Below are 7,757 nucleotides of genomic sequence, written 5' to 3'. Positions count from 1 at the left end.
TTTTTGCAATTTTCGGTAAATCTAAAATTAGCTTAAAATAAAAAGTGTGGGTTTTTTTGTTATTTCTTCAAGGACTATATCAGTGGTTCTTAACCTTGGAGACACACTTGAATTAGATAGATTTTTAATGACGATGCCCAGGCCACTCCTCAGACCAGTTGGACCGGCATTTCTAAGGGAGGAACTAATCTTTGAAAGTCCTCAGGTGACACCAATGGCAGCCCTGGTGGAGGGTGCCCTCTCTATAAGGTACTTGGCCCATAGTAGGCCTTCAATAAGTCATCATTCCTCGGCATAACTGACACCTTTGTGCATTCAACAAATATTGTTGAGTACCTGCTAATGTGCAAGGCACAGCAGGGACGAATAAGAAAGACAAGATCTTTATATTCCAGTGGGGGAGACAAACAATAAATATGTGAGATTACACATGTGACAGGGACTTTAAAAGAAACAAGTGGATACAATAGGGGGAGTAACTGGAGGGGTGGAAGCTCCATTAAATAGAGTAATTCAGAAGGGCAGCCCTGAGGATTTGGCATTTAAGGGGACATTTCAACCGGAAAGATGGAGCCCGGAGAAGGGATGGGGGTGAGGGAGTACATGATACAAGAAGGACAGCCAGAGTCCTGAGGCAGCCTTGTAGCCATAGAGAGGGAGGGGGCATGGGAGACGGGCCATGAGGAGGAGTCTGGGTTTCACTTCAGGTGCAATGGAAAGACTTCAGGAAAGGCTTACGCAAGGCGGAGTGGGGGGATGTTCTTTTATCTGATTTAGGATTTTAAAAGATCTCTGGAAAACAAAAAGATTACTCTGGTGGCCTGTGGAGACTGATCAGCAGGGAACCCATCAGGAGATGACTTGCTCTGTTTGGGAGAGAGATGATGGTGGCCTGGACCCGGGAGGTGACAACAGAGGAGGTGAAATGCCAACCCATTGAAACAGGCCTCTGTGTTGAACCCAGGTTTGGGGTAAACAGTCCCCTGGCTGCCCAGCTCTCCCCTCCAGCCCCTTTGCTGGACAGCTGAGCTAATGCTCCTTCCAGAGTCAGCCAGCACCTACGTTAGAGCCCAAGGTCCTCCAGGCCAGCCTGTCACGGACACGGGATCCCTTCCTTCAGAGGAAACTGCACATCACATCACATATTAGCCCCAAAGTCAGTCGCATGCTCTTTGAGTCCCTTAAACTGATAGGGAAAGTGAAACTCAGAGAGGAGAAGGCATTTACTCAACATCATACAGCACATGGAACCCAGGACAGACTGTTCCACCAGCCAGACTGGGTCCCTGATTGAGGCTCACCTCTTCCTCGGAGCCAGAAGGATGGGTGGAGGTATTGGCAGAGAGCTGCCCCTGTGCTCTTGGCAAACAAGGCAAAACTAACAGCTCGAGCCAGGCTGGGTCCACACAGCCTGAAGATGGCAGCACTGACAGCTCAGAGATATAGCTCCAGGCTGGTCCCTGGATTCCTTGACACCCTAGCCCAGAGAGACCAAGCTCCCAGGAAAGTCATTCTCACTAAGGTGTGAATGACTGATAGCTTGTCCTTTCCTGAAAGAGAGAGAGAGAAAGCATGGGGACATACATTGGGTTCCAGAAGCAGGAGAAAGGGAAGGCACTAAAGATAAAAACTTTGTCCCCGGACACAGTTGTATTCTCTTGGCAGCTGTAGGCCCTTGGGGCTCAGTTACTAGCTGCAAACTCCTCCACTTAATTTCCCAAATCAACAACAGATGCCGGAGCTCAGTGTCTCATCCACCCCCACCAGTGCTGGAGTCCCCTCCACAGTTGGTGGCTGTCCCTCCCCTGGCTTTGGATGCCGCCAGTGCCAGGGCCTTGTGCTTATCAAGGGAGCTTATGCCATATGACAACAACTGCTAGAGAAGTCCCTTGTACAGGTGTGCAACAGGGAGGGAGGTATTAAAAAACTACAGGAGGATCTATTAATTTCCCTTTTATAGATGAGGAAACTGAGGCACTGGGAGGCAAAGGGTTGCCCGACATCACACAGAACAGAATGGAGCTGGGATGCAAACCCAGACCAGAGGCCTGACTCCTGGAAGCTCTCTAGCAGGTGGCCCGAGGGGTCCAGCCCTGGCCTGCTTGCCCCATCATAGCGATCCATTTGGTCCAAGTTCTCCCAAGACCTGGCCAGTGTGGCTCATAGCCCTGTGCACTGAGAGGTTTACAGTTCGATTCCAGTCGGAGTACATGCCCAGGTGGTGGGCTCGATTCCTGGCAGGGTGCGGCCAATTGGTGTTTCTCTTTCTCATGGATGTTTCTCTTTCCCTCTTCCTTCCTCTCTTTCTATAATCAATAAAAACATATATATTTTAAAACATGTGTTCTCCCAAAAGCCATGGTGAGGTTGGGGGGGGGGAGGGGGGGTGGCATGACGGCGGCACAGGCCTAATAGTCACAAGCCCAATTCAAGAGACGAGGCAGGGATGGGGGCCTCAGGATATCACTTCACCTCTCTGAGCCGCATTCTTTTTTCTTTTTTAAAATATATTTTTATTGATTTCAGAGAAGAAGGGAGAAGGAGAGAGAGATAGAAACATTGATGATGAGAGAGAATCATTGCTTGGCTGCCTCCTGCATGCCCCCCACTGGGGATCGAGCCTGCAACCCAGGCATGTGCCCTTGACCGGAATTGAACATGGAACCCTTCAGTCAGCAGGCTGATGCTCTATCCACTGAGGCAAACCAGCTAGGGCTCTGAGCCACATTCTGAGCAAAGTTGGGCCCATAGGCCTGGCTCCCCATGATCCGGGCAGGACATTCCCCGCCCCCGCAAGCCCTCCCACCATGCAGAGCACACACAGGGTTCTCCGCTGGTGATTAGGGGGCTCTGGGATGAAGGGATGATGGAGACCAGCCTCACCTCCTCCTCAGGCGGCCCCCACCTCCCCTCTGCCTGTTCCCACGTTCCTCCAAGGCTCACCCACTCCTGCCTTGTTCTCCTGGGACTCAGGCCCCAGCCCCATCCTCCCACCCAGGCACAGCTACCTCAACACAGGCCCCCTCCCTCCCTGCAAAAGGCTGCGAATGCTTCTGAGGGCTGGAACATCTGGCTAATGACGGGGAAAGTGCTGAGACGACAGGTTATTTCAACACTGTCATCATCCGTTGGGTATTTCAACACTCAATGCTTGTGCAAGAGACATAATGGGACCTGTCATAAACTCACGCTGTCTCGAAGCTCAGGCACGTCGCGGCGGGGCTGATGGGGAGTTGTTGGGGTTTAGCAATAGGCGCTGTCTTGGGGCCTGCAGCCTCCTTAGGGTTGTTTTGGCTCCACTGTGGAAGGCCCCGGAGAGAAATCTCAGGGTGTCAGAGAAAACCCAGAGCAATTACCGCGGGGGTAATTAGATGGTGGCAGAGATAGATAGCCCACCTTCCCGCCTTCCTGCTTCCCTCTGCCTGCCAGGGAGCGGGAAAGGGAGGACCAGCTGCCCCATCCCACGGGCCGGCCCCCACCCAGCCAGCCTCCTGCTGTGGGGAGGAGGCTGGAGATGACCTCACGGCAGCAGCAGCTGTGAATCACGGCCCTGACCACATTCCCACTTCCCTGGGGGTGGGCAAGCCTGTGGGTCCTCAGAGGTGCAGCTCAGCACCCACAGCTGGCGCCCTCCCACCATGGCGGCTTCTCCGGCTGTGGGGAGGCTCCAGGCGCCCACTGAACTCTCCACAGCGGACCAGCGTCAGGGCTGGGCTTAGAGTCCTTGATTCAGCTCATCCCGATCCAAGATTTCCTCTGAATCCTGGCCACCCCTTCAGGAGGCTAAGTAGAAGGAGGAGGGTCAGGTAGCACCAGCTGCGGCAGGGAGGTGAGGTCCAGAGCAGGGCCCTGCCGACCACACGGAACAGCGGTAGTGGGGAGCAATGCTGGGCTCCCCCCACCACACGGGACAACAGAGTCACTGCCCCGAGCTGGCAAAGCTGGAGGGATGAGTGACCAGAGACCCCGAAAGCCAAGTGAAGCCCAAGCAGAGCACCTCCAGGCTGAGAGCCAGCCCGCATCCTCACCCTGCCCTCCGCCCCATGCCCACCTCACCACAAACACACGTCTCCAGAGTGTCCGGGAGAGAGAGTTCCGGTTGGGGACCTGGCGAGAGCTCATGGAGGTTGGGCTGGGATGGGAGCTTAGGCTGTTCACCCCGGGAGATGAGGTGTGGGAGGTGCCAGAAGAGAGCACCCAGGAAGAGGGAAGAGTGTGGAGAAGAACATGGGGTCTGGAACACCTGCTGCAGGCCATGTGGGTAACAGACTGAGCCAAGGCAGGGAGGCCCAGGAGCCTGCGTTCCTTTGAGAGGAAGCCATAGGCCGTTGACCACAGGAGTTCCACGTGCTCCGCAGTGCAGGGAGCCTCTTCTTAGGCTCTGTCTGGCAGCAAGAAGCAGGTGGAGAGTTCTGGGGCGGGAAGAGGAAGGTGAGAGGCAGAGCATGACCATTAGGCCAGACCATAACCAGCTGGGGACAGTGGCCAGAATGAGGGGAGGAAGAGAAGGCAGGCGCCGGGTGTGGGCCTGAGGATGTAGATCCCCAGGATTAAGTTCCATGCTGGGAGGACTAGAATGATGAGGGGCCCTTCTCAGAAATGTACCAAGGAGGTGGAGAGGGTTCACAAGGGACTCCGGGTCTTCAAGGACATTGGCCCCGGGCGGTCCACGCCCCTCCACCAGCAAGGATGCTCATTCTCTGCTTGAGCAGACCTTTTAAGAGATAGTCAGCTATTCTCCCAGGACACATTATCCAAGAAAATGATCCTGTATGGCTCTTGGCTCATGCTCTAGGATGCAGACTCCTTCCCTGCAAACTCCTTCCCTGATCCCACCTCCTGGCCCGTCTCCTCTTTCTCCAGTGTCCCCTCCTTGGCCTCTCCTGGGCCTCATTCAAGGTCACCCATACAGTCACCAGGGCAGCCCTCCCCAGCCTGCCCACCCCCCCCCCAGCTGAACCCCACTGAGTCCTTAACACAGCCCGTGCCTGTCCCTCCACTGAGGTGCCCATTGCTCAACCCCCACCAGCCCCCACCTCCTACCTGGACTCCCACTGCAGCCTCCCTTGTCCTCCCCTGACTGAGCTGCAGCCCAGTCCTCCCGCCTCCAGGCCTCCCCCACTGTCCTCTCCCAGCTCCCCTGCAGGAAGCTGGTCATCCAGCCCTCAACCAGGCATCCATTGCCTGTCCTTGGGGCAAGGACCTGTCAGCAGGACTGTGCATCCCCTCTGCCAGAGGGTCTGTTCCAAGTGCTATTTTTACAGGAGGAAGTCACCACCTTCACACATACAACGGCTGGGGAGAGGGACGGTTTTCCCTGACTGGCGCCCGGGTCTCAGTGATGCTCACGCCTGTCCTATGTGGTCGGCACCATCATCGTTCCACAGTTGAGGAGCCAGCCGCCCCTCCTTTGTTTCCTGGGCAGGCAGTCACCCAGGCCCTGCCCGCCCCAGCACCTGGTTTCCTCTCAGGCACCTCCAGTGCCCAACACTACCCTTGCCCTCGTTCACAGGCCCATGATCAAGCTGCCATGAAGCAGAAGGGGCCTGGCTTTGGGGTTGGCAGTCCCAGCTCCACCCTAGATTTTTGCTCCATCATTTGGGGAAGTTTTAAGCATCAACGGGCTTTTGTTGTCCCCCTTCAAACGGAGGCAGTGGTGTCTGCTTCTCTGGCCAAGGTCATGGCTTGGTGAAGAACATCCCTGAGCACAGGCTGGCCGGCGGGTAGGGTCTAGCTCTGCCTCTTGGGGCTGGGCCACCTCACTGCACTGGGCCTTGTTTTCTCATCTGTAACTGGGGGATAACTTCTCTTTTATCCAAAGCCCAGGAAGGTGTGATGGGTGCTGTGTCATGTTTTCCCTCTGGTAGTCGAGGTGCCCTCTGGCTCTAGAGTCATCTATTGTTCCTTGATGGATCACTTCCCTGGGGGAGAGCTCTGTAGCTCTGAGGCTGGACCACCAACCTCTGGACAAATGGGTCTGCGGTCTCAGTAAAGGCACCGCTGCAAACCCAGAAACGAGCCCATTTCCCATCAGCCTTCAGAGAGCTGCTGGGGCCAAGCCAAGGAGCTCAACGCCCCTGAGGCTGGGCAAGGACTCAGGGGGCACCACAAGCCCCTGCCCACCTAGGGGGGCAGACCAACTCCAACACACTCTCTCACTCTCACTCACTGTCTTCCCTCCTCCCCTCTCCCCCAGTGAGTGCCCCATTTACGAACCTTCTCTGAACATGACCTATGCCCTCTCAATGTTAGGCGCCTTTCAGGCTGATCCACATGATGACAGGGTAGTTAGGACCTCAGGATGGGGACAGAGAGGGGAAGTCAGCCACACAAGGGTGGGATGTTGGTGGACAGGAATGGCCACGCTCCCTCCTGCCTGCTCCATGCCAGGTTGCACACTGGGCCCTGGTGTCAGAGATCCCTGCTCCCCCAGTCCCAGGAGACATTCTTAGCCCAGAGGGGGCTGCACACAGCATAAGAAGAGGCCACCAGCCCCACCAGAATGGTGCCCGCAGGGCAACCATGGTGCTGTGGGAGCCTAAGGAGAGCGTCCAGGCTGCCCTGATTCCCGGGGCACAGGGGCAGCCTCACTGCCCAGCCTCCTGCTTCTCCAGAGGCAGCCGAGATGCTGCCGGTGGTCCAGGCTATGGGCCTCCCATTGTCACTTCCCCCACTGCTCTGCCGGATGGCACCGTCTCCTAATGCATCTGCCTGTTTACATTCCCCCAACGAAAAGCAGCTTTGTTTATGGAAAAAAGCTATTTTGGTTCCACGTTTTCTCTCTCAACTCCTCCGACTCCCAGGCAGAATGGCTGCTGCTCTCTTGGGGAGCTGAGGCGCCATGGAGCCCATCTCCACCTCCTTGAGGAAGTGCCTCAGGGTCCCTCATCTGTGAGCGGGGCATAACAGAGACCCGGGCCAGGGGACTCGGGCACAGTGCCATCTCCCACCAGGGCTCTAGGGAAAGGACCAATGTGAGGGCCACCCTCAGCACAGGGCAGACAAATGTTCCCGAGGGCAGAACAGGGGCTTGGGACAGCCCCCCCCCCCCCTCGATGCACACACCAGCCCTGGCTCATCAAACCGGCCCATCTCCCCTGCGGGTGAGTAATATCATCCCCATTATATGGATGAGAAACTGAGACTCCCAGAGGTGAAGAGGCATCTCCCAAGTTTCAAAGCTAGTGAGACCCAGGGGTTTCCCTCCAGATCTCATGCCAGTTCCCCAACACCAGCCCTGGGATGGAGGGGGATGTGCATATCTAATGGGGGAGTCCATGGCCATGGCCATTTCTGTAAAAAGCCACAGCACACATTTCATTCCGGGCCCAGGAAACAGTGAGCTAAGCGTGAGCAGGCATAATCAAGTCCTGTGACATGGGCACTCCTCCAGAGGGAAGCTGCCATTTTCCAGATGGGAACCCCAAAGCCCGGCAGGGGTAAGAAAAAGCAAGTCATGCCATCCTGCTGAGAAAAAACAAGAGGTGGGTTCCCTATGCCCAGTGCACCTGTCCCAGGCAGGAGATGGGGAGACGGTGTGTGTGGGGGGAGGGGAGGGCGGGCGGCGGCAGGGGGCTCTACTGCATGCTCACCGCACTCCATGCAGGATGCCTCCCCATCCTCCTACCTCATGGCCATGCTCCCTTCCTCTGTGGAATTTGTAATTTCTGGTGCATGCACATTACCTGGACTGCCAAAGCAGGTCAACAGCTGTCACCATGACAACAAAGAAAAAGGGAAAGAAAAGCTGACGGAGG

This window comes from Myotis lucifugus, unplaced genomic scaffold (genome assembly GCF_000147115.1).
Source record: "Myotis lucifugus unplaced genomic scaffold, Myoluc2.0 scaffold_45, whole genome shotgun sequence".
Classification (NCBI taxonomy): domain Eukaryota; kingdom Metazoa; phylum Chordata; class Mammalia; order Chiroptera; family Vespertilionidae; genus Myotis; species Myotis lucifugus.
This window is presented reverse-complemented; position numbering follows the sequence as displayed.